Source organism: Simochromis diagramma, unplaced genomic scaffold, assembly GCF_900408965.1.
Source record: "Simochromis diagramma unplaced genomic scaffold, fSimDia1.1 OVJJ01000208.1, whole genome shotgun sequence".
Lineage (NCBI taxonomy): Eukaryota > Metazoa > Chordata > Actinopteri > Cichliformes > Cichlidae > Simochromis > Simochromis diagramma.
The window spans coordinates 2,161,893-2,180,511 of record NW_024386789.1 but is presented as its reverse complement, the minus strand read 5'-3'; the positions used below and the strand labels follow the sequence as shown (position 1 = coordinate 2,180,511).

Genomic DNA, 18,619 nt, shown 5'->3' with positions numbered 1-18,619 from the left:
CATTGCTCCGATTAATGCCCTGCTTTGATACTTCTATGAATCTTAATGAAAGGTTCTTTTGGCTGGGCCCTTGTTTCCCATGGGGCTGTAGCAGTAGATAGACAACCATGTCTGATTTTTATAACAGATGCTCTTCATGACACAGCGCTCCTATTTATCTCTGCTTGGGACTGGTACTAGGAGTAAACTAGCCTGAAATCCCCCTGATACTTTTTTTTTGACTCATGAACTGGAGATCTCCCATTATTCACTTTTTCTGCTTCACTCTCCATGTGTTTATACACTACTTTGCATTTAATCATTAGTTATTAATAATCCCTGGCTCTCTTCCACAGTGTGTTTTCTGTCCTATCTCCCTCCCCTCTTCCCTTCACCAATCATTGCAGATGGCTTCAGCAGAAACTCGAGCCTGATTATGCTGAAGGTTTCTTCCTGTTTAAGGGAGTTTTACCTCCCCACTGTTGCCAAGTGCTCGCTGATAGTGAGTTGTTTGATAGTTGGGGTTCTCTCTGTATTATTGTGGGGTCTTTACCTTACAATAAAACGTAGTTACTGTTGATTACTGTTGTTTTGATTTGGTGTGTTACGGATTCAAATATTGGGGATGGATACAAGAGGAAAAACCAAAATAACAACACTGGTCCGGCCGGGTTGAGTCAAACGATGATTTTAATGATCACACGCGTGGGAGATGGACACCGTACGCAGACAGCATCAGATCTCAAAATGGTGGAGCATTGATCAAACTCTTATAGTCTCTAGTGGCCCCCACCTAATCATAAAAGCCTAAACATTCACATTCTTTCTCTCACACAGCGCCTAAGCTACGACCTTGGCTCCCTGTTTATCTGCTCCTGCTGAGATGGGGCAGAAAACTCCAGTATGTTCTGTTCTCTTCTAATCAGACAAATAAGGCGATGACTTTCTGCGAACAGTATTTCTTATAACTCAGCAGTATAATGCATCATAAAACAATATCATTCATTCACAATAAATCAGCAGTCTAATGTAATGCAAATCAGTTTAACAAATGCAATAGTTATCACCTTCTTCTAATTCAGGAGAATAATGCAAACTAAAACTACATAATAATTCACAATCTTTAATTAGGGGTCTAACATGGCATAAAATAATATTATAATCCCACACTCCCCCTGTTGAGCTCTTTAGAATAAAGAGCTCACCTACACCCTGCAATCCAGTGTGGCCGGGTTCATTTCTTCTCACTCCTGAGGTCCTTTGTCCCCCTGTTGGGTGAACCATATGTGAGATGACCTCTGAGTTTGCGCAGTTCAGATGCAAGAAAAACTATTATTACAACAATAGCAGGTACAGATGACACTCCCCAGTTCTCCCACAGCTTTATTTTGGTGCTACCTTATACCCTTCAGACGTACTCAGACTAGAACCTCTGTCTGAGGAGCTTTTAGCCTTTATTTTATTGCTGCAGCCGCCAGTGTCTTCCAGTCGGGTGATCCTCTGCTCTTCCTTCTTCAACCTCAGGGGTTAGACAACCCTTCAGTCGTTGCACAGATCAGGGGATTATTCTGCCCCGATTTCAAACAACGATCTGTGTATCCTCGGGTCCTGTGTGTCCTGTGTATCCCCCAGAAAAAGGAACAGGAACGTGTCCCCCTTTTGCCCAAGAGCCTCTCGAACCTCGTTGGTCTGGTGTTCCTGGATTTCCGCCAACCCCTTCATGGTTATTGCTGTGTTTATGGGATCCATCCTTTTGAGGTGACTAATCGGAGCCCAAACGCCATGACACTTGAACCCAGTTGGTGTCTCGGCAGTCACTGTGTCTGTCTCTGCTGCGAAGGATCCTCGTATATCTGTGACCTCGTCTGGTGTCTGTTCCTTTCTCTGTAAGAGACAGAAAACCAAAACACCTCTCCTCCTAGCCTAATAATCTAATGTTGTTATCTACTGATCTTCTGGTGATTCAGAATTGGTTTAGAATATTCAGAATGTCCCAGGGACTTATTCTAATCATATCCTATGTGTGTGTAAGCGTGTCTGCATTTAGCCCTCTGCACTCAAAGTCAATACCTGCAATATATCAGTCCGGACCATCACGCCGAACGAAGCTTATGACCTTCAAAAGACCGAGTGCCAACTCATTATAAGCACATTTGCAAGGTGTGTCTGAAAATTATTAAAACCACTCATTTTAACAAAAGACATCAAAAACAAATTAGCCATTTTTAATCCTAACATTTGCCCCCCGTTTTCACAAAAATCATGTGTTTCCTTCCGCCTACCGTCCCACGGCTTCCTCTCCAGTGTGGTACTCAGCTTCTCGTGAACACAGGCATTTTATCTTCTAAACGCTATTCAGTTCATTTCAATGATTAACGCTTAAACATGGAAATAATGATTTATGCTTCTCACTGGTTCTCTAAAAAAGTCCGGAAACCACTATTAGCTTAAGCTTTACCATACCTAAGTTATTAAAACACAAATGAAGTCATAAAAATGTTCATATAACCCTTGTTTGATGTTAAAACTCAACTTCCCCCCCTTTTTTGACACATTCCCATGTGTCAAATCAACGGAGCTAGAAAATTTAAAGAAAAGGTTAGTGACCTCATATCTTAGAAGGTATGAGACCTTCTCCTATCCAGTGTCGTTACTCCAGCCCTGTCATCCTGTGCCAGGGAATGAAACCAATTTAATTGTCATGTTAGATCTGTTCAACTCCTGGCTCCGCCCAGAGCCTGCGTCTGCAGAATTGCCAAGAAACAAAACCTGTATTAATATGAACTTCACTTGAATATGAACTTGTTCACTACTTTTGACACAGCAAAGGAATATTCTCTCCTTCTCGAGGACAGGCACTGACTCCCACTTATCTCCTGGAGCCAACTGTCCCTTATGGAGACACAACATTGCAGCTACAAGGTTTTGCAGATTGTTAAGTTGATCTGTGTGTAATTCTCTGAATCAGGTATGTAATATTAAATGAATGTTGTTTAATTCACTGCCACTACTTAAAACTTAGCAAAAGATATAACTGAATAAAAGATCACCAAGAAAAACATGATATCAGTGTTATGTAAGCGCGTGCGGCCTTCTATGCTCGAAGTCACTCCAGTCCATCGATCAGCCAAACATCGCGTTGACTGTAGCTTTTAACCCTTATTAACTTGAGCACAACTCTATAATGAGGAACCAACTGCAATATGTATAAAAAATGATCATGGTTACACCTGCAATGAAAGATCATATGATTATCCTGACTCCTGTAAATAGAAGATTAACCTGAGGTTATAACAATCACTGTAATACAAATGTTAATGTAATGTCAATAGCTTCAAGAAATGTTTAATGCAATGCTTGTTATATGATTCTGATGTAACGATAATGCCGATGCTGAAATAACAGTAAAACACCCCCTTTTATCCCGTTTATAAACTTGACACATAAACGTTTATAAATGCCTCTTTTAAATTTTATTTCCCCCTGTTTTTCCCTCACTGACCACAGCAGGGGAAACTTAGTTTTGATTCAGCCATGAATGCAGCTCACCTGATTCATCACTGAGCCCCACCGTGACTGGCATCTGACAGGGAGGTGCTGCATACTCTTCCTTTAATGTCACTATTTTCAATCTGTTAATTAGAGTGCTTAAACATGAAGTAGGCTACGTCCTACAACAAGTCAATACAGCTCTAAATGTGGCCAATTATCAATCTATTACAATCAATAACAAAAAATAGCTTTTATTTTATGCATGCTTTTAGTCAACCACTCACCCAGAGGATCTCCAATCCCAGAAAATTCCTTCTCCTCATTTAATGAGTCCGTCCTCCTTCCATGCCCTGGTAACTGGTTCATCCAGAGCCAAATCATCTTGAAATATACATACAACAAACCAAACCACACCTTGGTCACACCAACACTTTTCTGCCCTGAAGATGTCCAACGCCATCTTAGTCTGGACCAGGGTTTTAATAGTTTTGCAATTTTCATTAGTTTTTATTTTTATTTAGTTTCGACTTCAGATTTTCAAGTTTATGTCAATACCAATTGTTTGCTAGTTTAGTTTAGTTTCTATTTTTTTTTTGAAAATCCTTAGTTTCAGTTTAGTTTTGATTAGTTTCAGTTATAGTTTTAGTTGTGTTTGCAATAATTAAGTGTAACAAAATCCCAGTTTCATCATATCAGTCATGCTCTTCTGCTTATCCTTGGGTATTGAGACTATTAACTCTTGCAGCACCAGGTGTTCGTAATTTTGGTTCAAGTGAATTGATAATCTTTTTGAAGGCAATTGACTCACACAGTTAAGTAGATGTCCCCGTCCTGTTGTCTCGGGATGCATCACGCTGCCTTGCCTGGGGTTAGCTTCTGTTTTCTGGGGATGAGGGTTGAGTGTGCTCCCTTACCTTCTCAAGGTAAGCTAGGTTAGCCTTCTTGTGTGAGCTTTTCAAGTGAACTTTAAGGTTTGTGGGATTTTTTCCTTTTATAAATCCATCCATCCATCTTCATCCGCTTTATCCGAGGCCAGGTCGCGGGGGCAGCAGCCTAAGCAAAGAGGCCCAGACCTCCCTCTCCCCAGCCACCTCCTCCAGCTTATCCGGGGGAACACCAAGGCGTTCCCAGGCCAGCCGAGAGATATAATCTCTCCAGCGTGTCCTGGGTCTGCCCCGGGGCCTCCTCCCGGTGGGACATGTCCGGAACACCTCACCCAGGAGGCGCCCAGGGGGCATCCTTGTCAGATGCCCGAACCACCTCAGCTGGCTCCTTTTGATGCGGAGCAGCAGCTGCTCTACTCTGAGCCCCTCCCGGATGGCTGAACTTCTCACCCTATCTCTAAGGGAGAGGCCAGCCACCCTTCGGAGGAAGCTCATTTCTGCCGCTTGTATTCGCGATCTCGTTCTTTCGGTCACTACCCACAGCTCGTGGCCATAGGTGAGGGTAGGGACGTAGATCGACCGGTAAATTGAGAGCTTCGCTTTTATACTCAGCTCCCTCTTCACCACGATGGACCGGTGCAGCGTCCGCATTACTGCAGCTGCAGCCCCAATCTGTCTGTCGATCTCCGGCTCCCTTCTCCCATCACTCGCGAACAAGACCCCGAGATACTTGAACTCCTCCACTTGGGGCAGGAACTCATCCCCGACCCAGAGTGGGCACTCCACCCTTTTCCGGCTGAGAACCATGGCCTCAGATTTGGAGGTGCTGATCCTCATTCCCGCTGCTTCACACTCGGCTGCGAACCGTTCCAGTGCGAGCTGGAGGCCCTCACCCAATGAAGCCAACAGAACCACATCATCCGCAAAAATCAGAGATGAGATTCTGAGGCCACCAAAGCGAAAGCCCTCCGCCACTTGGCTGCGCCTAGAAATCCTGTCCATAAAAATTATGAACAGAACCTGGAGACCAAGGGCAGCCCTGGCGGAGCCCATTACCCACCGGGAACGAGTCCGACTTATTGCCGGCAATGCGAACCAAGCTCTTACAACGGTTGTATAGGGATCGAATGGCCCATAGCAATGGGCCAGACACCCCATACTCCCGCAACACCTCCCACAGGACACCCCGAGGGACACGGTCGAATGCCTTCTCCAAGTCCACAAAACACATGTAGACTGGTTGGGCAAACTCCCATGCACCCTCAAGTATCCTCGAGAGGATAAAGAGCTGGTCCAGTGTTCCGCGACCAGGACGAAAACCGCATTGTTCCTCCTGTATCCGAGGTTCGACTAGCGGATGAACTCTCCTTTCCAGCACCCTGGCATAGACTTTCCCAGGGAGGCTGAGGAGTGTGATCCCCCTGTAGTTGGAACACACCCTCCGGTCCCCCTTCTTAAAGATGGGGACCACCACCCCGGTCTGCCAGTCCACAGGTACTGCCCCTGATCTCCACGCAACATTGCAGAGGCGTGTCAACCAGGACAGCCCTACAACATCCAGAGCCTTCAGGAACTCGGGGCGGACCTCATCAACACCAGGGGCTCTGCCACCAAGGAGTTGTTTAACTGCCTCAGTGACCTCACCCCCGGAAATTGGCGGGTCATTCCCCTCATCCCCAGACTCTGCTTCCTCCTCGGAAGACGTGTCAGTGGGATTAAGGAGGTCCTCGAAGTATTCCTTCCACCGCCTGACAATTTTCTCAGTCGACGTCAGCAGCGCTCCGCCAGCACTATACACAGTGCAGGTAGAGCACCGCTTTCCCCTCCCGAGACGCCTGATGGTTTGCCAGAATCTCTTCGAGGCAGTCTGAAAGTCTTTTTCCATGGCCTCTCCGAACTCCTCCCACACCCGAGTTTTTGCTTCAGCCACTGCCCGAGCCGCATTCCGCTTCGCCTGTCGATACCTGTCGGCTGCCTCCGGAGTCCCACAGGCTAACCAAGCCCGATAGGACTCCTTCTTCAGCCTGGTGGCTCCCTTCACCTCTGGTGTCCACCATTTGGTTCGGGGATTACCACCACGGCAGGCACCAACCACCCTGCGGCCGCAGCTCAATGCAGCAGCTTCGGCAATGGAGACGCTGAACATGGTCCATTCGGACTCAATGTCCCCAGTCTCCCTCGGAATGCTGTTGAAGCTCTGCCGGAGGTGTGCGTTGAAGATCTCGCGGACTGGGGCCTCTGCTAGACGTTCCCAGCACACCCTCACTACGCGTTTAGGTGCACCAGGTCTGTCCAGCGTCCTCCCCCGCCACCTGATCCAACTCACCACCAGGTGGTGATCAGTTGACAGCTCAGCCCCTCTCTTTACCCGAGTGTCCAGAACATATGGTCGCAGGTCTGGTGATACGATTACAAAATCGATCATCAACCTACGGCCTAGAGCGTCCTGGTGCCACGTGCACTTATGGACACTCTTATGTTCGAACAGGGTGTTCGTTATGGCCAAACTGTGATTAGCACAGAAGTCCAATAACAAAGCACCGCTCGGGTTCAGATTAGGGAGGCCGTTCCTCCCAATCACGCCCCTCCAGGTCTCGCTGTCGTTACCCACGTGAGCATTGAAGTCTCCCAGCAGGACAACAGAGTCTCCAGGTGGAGCACCTTCCAGCACCCCCCCCCCCCAGGGACTCTAAGAAGGCTGGGTACTCCGAACTGCCACTCGGCGCATAAGCGCAGATGACAGTCAGGACCCGTTCCCCGACCCTAAGGCGCAGGGAACAAACCCTCTCATCCACCGGGAAAAACCCCAACGTACCGGCAGCAAGCCGAGGGGATATTAGAATACCCACCCCAGCCCGCCGCCTCTCACCAGGGGCAACTCCAGACTGAGACAGAGTCCAGCCCCTCTCCAGGAGACTGGTTCCAGAGCCCAAGCCATGCGTAGAGGTGAGCCCGACTATATCTAGCCGGTACCTCTCAACCTGACGCACTAACTCAGGCTCCTTCCCCACCAGAGAGGTGACATTCCATGTCCCTATTGCCAGTCTTGGCAGCCGGGGGTCAGTCCGCCAGGGCCTCCGCTCCTGGCCGCCACCCGACACACAATGCACCCGACCCCTATGGCGCCTCCTGCGGGTGGTGGGCCTGCGGGAGGATGGGCCCATGTCTCCTCTTCGGGCTGTGCCCGGCCGGGCCCCATGGACTAAGGCCCGGCCACCAGACGCTCGCCCTCAGGCACCCTCCCCGGGCCTGGCTCCAGGGCGGGGCCCCGGTAACCCTATCCCGGGCAGGGTAAACTGTTCCCTCGATATTCTTTTCATAAGGGTCTTCTGAATCGCTCTTTGTCTGGTCCCTCACCCAGGACCAATTTGCCATGGGAGACCCTAACAGGGGGCAAAAGCCCCCAGACAACATAACCCCTGGGATCCCTGGGACACACAAACCCCTCCACCACAATAAGGTAGCGATTCAAGGAGGAGCCTTTTATAAATGTCCCTCATAATTTGTCTCTTTCCACTACAAGACACTTGCTTTATCCAAAACACAGTCATATTCAAAGTAATCCCAAATTGGACTCTGGCGCTTTCTCCCGACTTTTCCTGACATGATTCTGCGCGTGGACGGAGCAGTAACACAGACGACTCGACTAACGTACTGCCACCTGCTGGCATAATGAGACAGCAAGCAAAAATCTGGAAACTAAACTTCATTTTCACCCTTGACTATTGTATGACACGCACACATCAACAAAAACTAAACACATTTTTGCTATAAATTCAGTTAATTTTAGTTAGTTTTGTGAACACTCATTAGAGTTTTAGTTAGTTTTCCTTTTTTTGTTTTTATTATATTTCCGTTAACGAAAATGTTTTTTCACTTCTAGTTTTCGTTATTTCATTTGTTTTCGTTAATAATAATAACCTTGCTCTGCACACTGGAATAAACATAATCAACATGATCAACATTTTACTGCGTGTTAATTCACCATCTTATCGATTCAAATGCTCCATCCTTATGTGGTTTGCGACATTATGTTTATCCACTCTGTCTCTAAATGTTTGAAGAATTTTCAAGTTTGGGGTCAAATTTTGAGAATTTGACCATAAGTGAAAGTTATGGTGTTATCACCCCCTTCGGGGCTTACCTTTCCCAGTTTTGATGATATTCCTCCCTATTCTTTGCAAGTACCCCCTGTTGGTGGCGAGAAACTGTTGGTGTGGTCAAGTGGGTGCTGTAAAAACAAAAGCTCAGGACTGAACAGTTATCAGTCATGTACTTCATACAAAATTAGCATATATCGAATTTCATATTGATCCTCTGAGTGTAATGGTACATTTTAATTTGAATTTATCAAAGCTAAACACAATAATTTCTCTTTATTTTGCTCTTGTTCTTGTGCAGCACCACCTCTCAGCACATGCCCCTGTCGGTTCTATCCTACTTTTAAATTGCTGACTATTTCAAGAAAGCACCTAAATGACGGGGACCAGTGTTTATTATTACATATCTCCATTTTGAATGTGACAAGCCTACCATTTCCCTGTTATCCATAGATATTACTAGAGTTTTTTGGCTTTTTTTTTTCTCCCCTATAAAAGTTAATTGACTCTTTACAGTGGCCTGCTATGGTTAATAATAACATGTTCAGTCATGAGTGAAATCAAACCTTTTCTTCACTTTAGCATTTAACATTCCCAACAATATAATGTGATACATTAGTCGATACACAGCTACTAAAACACAATTTTCTTAATGCAAACATCAGTAACTCAAAATTAGCAACCAAAGGGTTAAGTCTGCAGTTCACACTCATGTGAAGCTACAGCCTCCCCCTTTAGTCTCTGTCATCCTTCTGTTCTTGCAAAAACAAAACAAAGCAAGACAAAACATCCACCCTTCTTTTACAGGCTGGGTGAATTGTTTGTGGACATTTACTAATCCTAAAGTCGGTACCGTTTTTGTCTCAGTATCAAGTCAGTTAAAACGTTTAGTCATCAGTCCATCACAGTCCAGTCACATGCATACATCCACACACATTCATACCAGATATTGCTGATAATGGAGTCTCATGCGCAACCTATTCGAGCCTCCCTCACCAGCAAGATGACGTCATCATTTTAAAGGAAAACAGTTCCTTGTTTTTTGGACTGGATTGACTCGCTGCAATCCTTTTAGGCTCAGGACTTCTCATGTGATCAATGTCCCATATAAGTGAATTTCTCCCAAGCCCATTATAATCATGGAGAAAAATACTTTGCGACTGTTTCCAGTAAGAAATTTTTTATAGCGCTTTAAAGTTCAATCTCTCAGGCCTGGATTAAAGAGCTGATTTGTTAAATCAGGAACTCACAACATACCAAAATATCACCACCGGTGGATCACACCTCTCAGATGTTCTTATTTCAGTGCACTGTAACAAAAGCAAAAACAAACGTAACCAATAAAATACTCATATAATAATAAATACTGGGGCCCATTGCAAACATGTCCAAGCATAAAACCATCTTTCTCTCTCTTAGAGAAAGAAAACAATCCAAACCTCACTAATAAAATAAAGCTAGTGTTAAGCAAAACCCAAAAATCAACCAAAACTTTACCAGAAAGTTTTTCTCCCTCCCGGGACAATATTGTGTAGGAATACAGGTACCGTAACTCCTTTTTGCACTGAAAAAAAACACATGTTGGATTTACTTAATTCAATAGTGGACACTGGTTGCACACAAATGTTTTGCTTTGGCAGAAACTTAAACAACTGAGTTAAATCAACACAACTTTTTCATATTCAGTAAACCTGTGCATTTTGTGTTCATAAAACACGATTGAAACATGTTCAGATGGAGTAAGTTGAGCTCCTGGAATATTTTAATCCTTCAGTTCTGTCAGTTTATTTCAACACTATTCAGTAACTTTTATCCAAATACTACTTGGTCACTTAAATACTACATGTTGTCTTCATATTGCATGCGGTTCAACAAAGTCTAGATCATGGTTACCATAAAAATTGAAGGGGTCTACAACAGCTACCATCCTCCTATCTTTATCCTGGTTACAGCAGGGCTGGGAAATAACCCTGAAGTGATAGGTTATCAGGCAGGGTACACCCCGGACAGCTCACCAGTCTATCAGATAGAAACAAACAGCCATTTACTCTTACATTCATGGATAATTTAGAATCATCAATTAACCTAGCTCTAATAACTGCATGGCTTTTTCTCTCACACTGGAAACCAGAATTTCGTACAGCCTGAGGCAATTGTGTCAAATACACGCGAGATGCTTACGTAAATCCAAGGGCTGGCCCCTTTTTTCTCCCCAGTGTGTTCCTCCTTCAATTAAATCTCACTCACAACAATGTGGCGCTCCGAAATAAGGCTCACACCGTTAATTCATCATTTTTACTCTGTACCACTGCTCCTTATCAGGCTATGTGAAACACAGTAAACAATTCAGTCGAGGCCTTGAGCCATAAACAGACATCACGCACAGACATTGTTTTCATAACCAAACTGCCTTAGACCTTGTCACCCAAATCTACACAAGTGCCCTCTGGGTGACATGAACTGCATTTAACCAATAAACAATCAATGGCTTCTTGTTGTTGTAACAGATTCTGTATTTGGATGTTTGTGTGCAGCATTTGTTAGTAAAGCATTCTTCATTGCATCAGCGTGTGTGTGCATCACTCTTCATTGCACAAGCGTGTGCATGTGTGTGTGTGTGGATCACTTCTCAGTAAATTGAATCAGCATTTCGATTTGTGTGTGTGTGTGTGTGTGTCATTTCTCAGTGAATTGACTCAGCGCGTGTGTGTGTGTGTCATTTCTCACTGAATCAACGAGTGCATATGTGTTCATGTGTGTGTTTCTCTTCATTCTGAGTCAGTGTATGTAGATGTGTGTGTTCGTGTGTGTTCGTGTACATCACTTTCCTGTTCTGGTGTTCTGGGTAAACCACGGCCTGAAGCGTGCCCTGGGGTCCTGCCCTCCTCCTTTTCAGTCCGTTTGCGTCCATTGGTGCTGCTGCTCAAAGTTCTGTCCATACTGGTTCTGGCCCCAATTGAGGCAGTCCTTTTCTCCAGTGTCCTGCATCTTCTCCTTGTTCCGCCCCTCCTTAACTTGACCCTTTTGCTTCTGTAGCTCCTTCAGGGTTTGCTCCTGCTGTTGGAGCTTCTGGTCAGGTTTGGCGACCTCCTGCTCTAGCAAGCTCCGGCCTGATTTCAAGTCCTGTATCTGGGACTCTAAGCCTGACTGATGGTTTCGATTAGCAGCCAGCTCCTCCTGAGCCATGCTCAGTTTCTGCTCTGATGCCTTGAGCTCTTACTGAGGGCAGAAACCTCAGAGTCTTTTCCGTACAAGTCAGATTGAAGTCCATTGATGTTTTCCTTGCTTTGCTCCACGGCCTTCTGCAGCTCTGCTGTTCGGCTCTTCTCAGAGGTCAGCTCCTGGCCGAGCCCCGACACCTGTGCCTTCAGCTTATTTTCTTCTTGTGCTTTTGTCCATTCTGAGGTGCCTCCTGACCTCAGTTACTCCTCCTGTCTCTGGCACGCCCTTTTTGCTGCCCGATCATCCATGTTGGTCCGTCACTGTCCTGCACAGTTTTAATGCAGAGTTCTTAAGGTCAGCATTCTTTTGCTCGGCCTCACTTTTCATCCGGGCTTAATGGGCGTCTCGTCACAGCTCTGTCAGCTGAAGCTGTCTGGAAATCTCCCCCGTGTAGTGAAACGGGCCTTGGATTTAACGCTCTCCATCTCCGCTGCATGAGATCGTTTTCCTGCAGCACTGTTGACATTTGCAGGTTGTTGTTGTGGGTTCAGCTGCTGTAGCATTTGGTCAGGGTCACATCAAAGATGGTAGAGGAGTGAGCAAAGATGGTAGAGGGGAGAGCAGGAGTCCAGGTCAGCCTCGGCTTTCCGGGCTGACAAAGCAGCCTGTAATCAAGCATAAAGACAAAAAACAAAACAAAAACAAAACAAAAACGGATGAACGGGAAAATGATGTTGTGTTGGCTGTGTTATTCAGAGAGGGGAGAAACAACGGGACCAGGCCCTGTGTCAGCCTCCTCTCCCCCTTTTTTTGTTTTTTCTCACCATATAATCAACTCATAACCCACCAAGTTGACAGGACAACACAGGTACATGTTAAAATTCTTAAGATCATGTTTAAAAGCCCAAAAATGGAATTTTCTTTCATTCAGTAATCACTTGTATTAATCAATCAGCAGAAAACATGTCACAATTTGACTCTTTTAACCACTAAATTTGTCATGTCATCACTGGTTGGTCAGACCAGTGTCTTTTTTTTTTGAAGTTAAGTTGCTGTCCTGCAACTCAGAGAGTTTATTTGTTAGTAGTGGATAAACTTTATCATTTAACAACAGGTGTATGTTAAGTTTCGCTGCTTTAACCTTGCTGGAAAATCTTCACGTGTTCATGAATGTAAGCTGTTTCTTCATTGCGTGTGTGTGCGTTTGTAGGTGGGTTAATTTAACTTTTTTCTCAAATGAGGCATTTCTCTAACACGTGCCTTTCTCATACATTTCTCTGGTTATGTGTGTGTTTTTATTTTGTTTCCCAAATTTTGATTTCCCACCTTAAATAACAGCATTCCATGTCTTCAGCCAGGAGTCAGAGCTTGCTTGTGAGATCTCAGGGACACATGGTGCCAATAACAATTCAGTCAAAAACTTGCCTGAAAATTTCCAGTGATGGTAACCGATAACTGGAGGAGAAGATGTCCTTTAAGCTTCTTTTCAGGGTGGGGACAAAGTGAGGCCAAGCTGTAAACTTTTGAGCCAAAGCTTGGCCTGTCTGTCGTCCCAATTCTGTTTATGCTTTTGCCGCTGTACTCAGGTTTCCAGGTTGAGAGAAATCCACCTGTATTAACACACTAAAACATTCACTTACTATTTCTTTTCTGACAAGAAAATTCACGGTATTTAGTCATTTATTCGTATTCACTGTGACCACTGCAATTCATGTAAAGAAGATCCCCTATATGTAAAATTTTAATTTGGCACGACCCCAAAATAAGCATGCCTTTTATCTAAGTAGAATGAAATTACTACACCACCTCTAGTGCTAAAATTCGTGCTTGATCACACCCTATATTATGATAAAACTAAAAGTAAATCAAATGTAACTGCCTATATTATTGAGCTGAACCAAGAGTCACTTAAAAATCATATAAATCCTGCTTCACACCATAAAACTGAAACAAATCACAGCTGTATTTATCACTCAATCTTACCCTGCCGACTGAAGTGCCGGTCTAAATCATGCACGATTTGTCTCTTCTATATCAAAACCCAGCCAAACATCAAACATTCACCCTAGTCATTCAAAACCTTATTTGTAATATTATAATCAGCAAAATCAGCGTTTTAATTACATGTATCATTGTTTGCAAATCATAATTATAAAACTCAAAAACACGCTAAACAGGAAGCAAAAGTCCTCTGAGCGCTTCACAGCAGCCACCTCATTTGCATGTTCACACACTGTCTAAAAATAGCTCGCAGCGCTGCAGCGCGCTGACGTCACACACAGCCTCGTCTCACACACAACTCTATTATTTTATATTACAAAGACGTCTTATATTTACAATCACTCTCAGGCCTGACAGCTTTAGCGCCTACACAATTTTGACAAATTTAAGTTAATGGTCCAACCGAAAAAGTCCAACTTTTTTGTGATCAATTAACCAGTATCTGTCCAACAGTTTCTGGCCTCATCTCTAAAGTCCCTAACTTAATTTAAAAGTGTCCAACACCCAAGGTCCAACCTTTGCTGCCCAAAAAAGCGCAGATACCGTTTCAAACGGTAAGGAGACTCTAACTCCTAGCTTATTCCAGGATGCCCTGTACCCCACAGTCAAGCCAAACTGAACTAACCCTGTTCGCCGACAGGTCAAGGTCGCGCGTCCGCGGCCAGGAGGGAGCGTAACCTCCGGGCTATGCGCTTCTTAGCAGTCCAACTGCCGTTCTATAATAATTTATAATATTTTGAAACAACAGTCAACACCCCAAAACAAGTGTATGACTGACCCAGGTCCAACCTGTCTGACCAATGGGGACTCTAACCCACAAAATGACCAATTCCCTATCAAACTAAATTCACTCAGCAGTCCAACTGCTTTAACTTCAATCAGCAGTCCAACTGCTTTAACTTCAATCAACAGCCAACTGCTTTAAATACTCAGTACTGTCACTTTCAACGTTTCATTATCATTACTTCAGCTTCAGTTCTCATGAGATTTTTTTCATCAAAATCAAAACAGACATCTACCAGTAATTTCAGTGAGTAGACTTTAATTTTATCATGTCCAATTTGGCACGCTTTGGAAATAGATTCAACAGGTAGTGCCTTACCTTTGTATAAGCCGGCTTATGCCCACTCACGTCAGACCACTGGCTTGTGCCTGTCCGTTCAACAACCTCGGACCGTCCAAACCTCCAACTTCCACCCCAATACCACAGGACGAGCCCCCAAACTGTTACGGATTCAAATATTGGGGATGGATACAAGAGGAAAAACCAAAATAACAACACTGGTCCGGCCGGGTTGAGTCAAACGATGATTTTAATGATCACACGCGTGGGAGATGGACACCGTACGCAGACAGCATCAGATCTCAAAATGGTGGAGCATTGATCAAACTCTTATAGTCTCTAGTGGCCCCCACCTAATCATAAAAGCCTAAACATTCACATTCTTTCTCTCACACAGCGCCTAAACTACGACCTTGGCTCCCTGTTTATCTGCTCCTGCTGAGATGGGGCAGAAAACTCCAGTATGTTCTGTTCTCTTCTAATCAGACAAATAAGGTGATGACTTTCTGCGAACAGTATTTCTTATAACTCAGCAGTATAATGCATCATAAAACAATATCATTCATTCACAATAAATCAGCAGTCTAATGTAATGCAAATCAGTTTAACAAATGCAATAGTTATCACCTTCTTCTAATTCAGGAGAATAATGCAAACTAAAACTACATAATAATTCACAATCTTTAATTAGGGGTCTAACATGGCATAAAATAATATTATAATCCCACAGGTGCTATAGAAATAAAATTTAATTGAATGTGTTAACCACTACATCATTGTCAAAATTTGCTGACCATTAAAAAAAAAAGAAGAGTTCCTTTTAATGCCAGGATTACACCTACCAAGTTTGGATCAACTGTCTTTGAGACAGATGAAAGAATAACAGACGTATAGAGATTCCTTTATTCATCAATAAGAATAAGTCAGACAAATGTTGATTCATCTGGAATAATAATAATAATACAGATGCCTAAATAGAGTTTAGGTTGTTGTAATTGTAAGTGAAGAAACTCCATCCTTGTTTGGCTTAATGTCATCCTATACACTGCCATACCTGCCTGCATACACTGATACACACATACAGCCCAGCAGCTGACATTTCCAACATATAGCTGTATGTGAAGATTGGATATTCTGGGCTATCACAGTTTCTCCACACTTCACAGACTTCCATTAAACGAAAAGCCAAATTTAATTATAGTTCTAGGGAGTGCAGGAAGATTGCATTAAGGGGACACATATCACACAGAGACACACACAAAAAAGGCAGCAGTTAACACTCTTTCATTGTCTCTCTGGGTACACGCAACTGACAACTCAATTCCAGTTAGTCTTCAGGCACCTGCTGCCCTAGTCTTAAACAGTTTTTAGCCTATGAGCCACTGGCTTACAAAAACTCAGAACTTTGCGTTTGATGAATTTCTTTTCTTATCACAGCTGTGTCATTATTTCAGGATACAATAGCTTTCTTTACACTTTATATAGATTGTGGTTTTCTTAAGTACAGTCAGTGTCACAACAAGATGCTATCAGAAACACGTGTGAGGACATGAAAAGTCTCTCACCGTCATACCTGATTAGATTTCCATCAGCTCAGCTAGGAAGTGTTCAGTAAATAAGTGTTCAGGGTCATTGCACATGCTCAGCATATGGCGCACATTTTCAAAGAGGTCAACAAGTCCAAGCGCAGGAACATTAAAAGCTCTTTCAAGATATCAGCTATGTGGTGTGGTAGATATCTATGACTTCTAGTTGCCTTAGTGAGATCGATGGAGATTCACATGCAGGACAGTACAACCTAAACTGCTGTCACACAGAATGGCTCTGATTTAACAGTCGGTTCGGCTTTAATTTTCTGTTACAGGGATCATCACTGCGGTTGTCATTTCAATGTTAATTACCTTCACTGGCTAAAGTGACCCGATCATAATAAGCTAGCCAACGTGTTGTAGCTCACACAAAGTGCTCAAGAGTTCATTTACCTCGTAAATAAAATGTCAGCATCAACTCAATTACAGCTGTTATCTGCTTCAGAGGGAAGACGTTATCAGCAGCAGTGCAATAATTTCCACCAGCAAAGCCATCTGGTGAGACATTAATTTTATATCCCCCCCCAATCCTCCAACCCCCTTAACATAAAAGGTTAGACATTTTAAAGCCCTAATCTATTAATTTACTGTAGTCATGTTAAAATCAAGGTGAATGACTTTGCTAACTGTCTTTAACAGCTGTTATAAATCAAAGTACATGATGCCGTAGGTTAGTATGAAGAAGTATCAGCTGCAAGCATAAATGACTCTTAAACAAGCAACTGATGCCTTGACCTATAGAAAAATATGATTGATCGAGGTGTCTTATTTAAAACAAAACAGTAAACTAGTGTCTTAAGAAAATGTTGTTCTTCACTCGATCCCTTCTTATGGCCCCATTTAGTCACTGCGTTCACTACCTGTGCTACCCAAGTGGCTTAAAGACATAATCCCTCAATTTGTCACAGGACTCTAGAGTGCATATGATAAAACAACAACATCAACAACAACAAATCAAAAACAAAACAAGCAAACAAAAAAAAAATCTGATTTCCTTCCTTAAATGTCAGGTTTTCAAACTTAACACTCATTCACATGTGGGCTCAACATCAGCAGCAGCGATGCTTACATCTTAGCTTAAGAAACGCTTTGAAAAGACATCAGATCTTATTGGATATCTATATTGATATGAACTGGATCTCTTCCCAGACCTGGACCAGCTCCTGGACAGTCTGAGGTGCAACCTGGTGGCCATCATTTACCCAGAACGATAATGTTAAAGGCAGCATGTTCTCCACAGCTTCTCCAGATCCTTTTACATCTGTCATATGTCCTCAAGGTGAACCCGCTCTCATCTGTGAAAATCACAGGGTGACAGTGGTGGAACTGCCAGTTCTGGTTTCCTATGACAAATGCCAATAAGGCTCCACGGTGGAGCGGTGAGCACAGGTCCCTCAGACCACGTTAAAATCTGTTTCTGATTGTTTGGTCAGAGACACTCACATCAGTGGCCTGCTGGAAGCTATTTTTAAGGGCTCTGTCTGTGTCATACAAAATCCCTGTTATTTCTGTTCCTCTTTGCACAAAGAAGCAGATACTCATCCTGCTGATGACCTTCTTCAGGCCTGTCCAGCTATCCTAGAATGTCCTCCATGCTCTTGAGGCAGTGCTGGGAGACGTACCAAACCTTTTAGCAATGGAACATACTGATGTGCCATCCTGGAGGGGCTGGACTACCTGTGCAACCTTTGTGGGTTCCAGGTATCACCTCATGCTACCAGTAGTGACGCTGACCAGTTCCTGTTTTGGGGGTTGTCTCAATGTAGCTTCATGTCACATAAAAGTGTGAATGTAACAGCAACATAATTTACCTTTTAAGAGGACTGTTTTGTTTGTGCATACCTGGTGACACAATGAATGCACCTGCTGGTGCAATAAGGTAAGTCACATAGCTACAAGCCTGTAACTCTGCGCAGTATAGGAGGGTGACTGCAGTATGCTTGAAACCATGTTGGAGAGCAGTGAATGCAAACATTTATACAAAGCTAAAATGATTCAGTTAGAACAGTTTATTACTTTTGTTTGTTTAAAATTTGAGGTCAGTTTAAAGCTAAAACTGGTGACAATAAATGAAACCGCAAACCAGTGCTTGGAGAAAGTTAAAGAATATGGTAAACAAAGTGGAACATTGGACTCCTGAAGAGACAGCTATCCAAAGCTCTATGAGGTTTTAATCATGAGGTGATGACTGTTAATGAGTGTCGGCTTATGTTCGTGCAGCTGTTAACTGTTAACATATCTGATTCATACCCCCATCCTCTCCACACCCTCTCACCCAGCATTACCTCTTTGGCTTCTTCAGCCTTGTGTCATGATCCTGGGTTTTGTCATTGTAGTTTTCAGTTTGGA

General features: G+C 43.7%; 1 long non-coding RNA gene across 1 annotated transcript; it reads right to left on the bottom strand.

Annotated features, from left to right (window-relative positions):
- Positions 1-1,736: 1,736 nt before the first annotated feature.
- Positions 1,737-4,016, bottom strand: LOC120728419. The gene is made up of 2 exons (XR_005694717.1): positions 3,756-4,016; positions 1,737-3,611 (listed from the first exon to the last, which is right to left on the bottom strand). It is a non-coding gene; the product is annotated as an uncharacterized LOC120728419 (long non-coding RNA).
- Between the last annotated feature and the right edge of the window lie 14,603 nt (positions 4,017-18,619).